The following is a 497-nucleotide window of genomic DNA, read 5'->3' as shown; positions in this document are numbered from 1 at the left end:
CCTTTTCCAAGGATTCCACCCCCCACACAGCAAGCTCTCGGCCGCCTCAGTTTCCCCCTCCTTCTCTCTCCCTTTTGTCTCATCCACCTTGGCAGGGAGCCTGTGGCTCTGGACGGATTTCCTCCTGGGGTTGTAGTTTTCTCCCCTGAAGTTCAGTTTTTCTACCGCGGCCAAATCAATAAGCTAGCTGCTCCGGGCCTCAGTTTACCAGATTGTAAAATGAAGTCTGGTTGAAAGACCCTGTGTCAAGGTCTGGCATCGCGTTCGGTACCAAGTAGGTGCCCGCTGGGACCGGTACCTCGCCGCTGTGAAGGGCGGTGCAGGAGCGAGGCTGGTGAGCCGCGGCCGAAGAGGAAGAGGCCGGAGACCCCGCGCGGCCCCCGGGGAGCCCCTCGCAGCCCGCACCCTGGGAAACCTCGCGCCGACCCCGGCCCGCCCCGACCCGGGCGTTCCTCCACCGACTCCGAGGTCCGTGGCGGGCGCGGGCTGTGGGCGGG

The 497-nt window shown here is 64.4% G+C and overlaps 1 protein-coding gene across 1 annotated transcript in view; it reads left to right on the top strand.

Annotated features, from left to right (window-relative positions):
• Positions 1–497, top strand: part of Cpxm1 (carboxypeptidase X (M14 family), member 1) — a gene marked incomplete in the record, with an annotated part of 7,013 nt that continues 6,516 nt past the window's right edge. Inside the window, 1 exon segment of the mRNA XM_005380761.2 lies at positions 1–497.

This window comes from Chinchilla lanigera, unplaced genomic scaffold, assembly GCF_000276665.1.
Source record: "Chinchilla lanigera isolate Chin_1 unplaced genomic scaffold, ChiLan1.0 scaffold00014, whole genome shotgun sequence".
Taxonomy (NCBI): Eukaryota; Metazoa; Chordata; class Mammalia; order Rodentia; family Chinchillidae; genus Chinchilla; species Chinchilla lanigera.
Note: the sequence above shows the minus strand (reverse complement) of the source record. Positions and strands in the feature narration are given on the sequence as shown.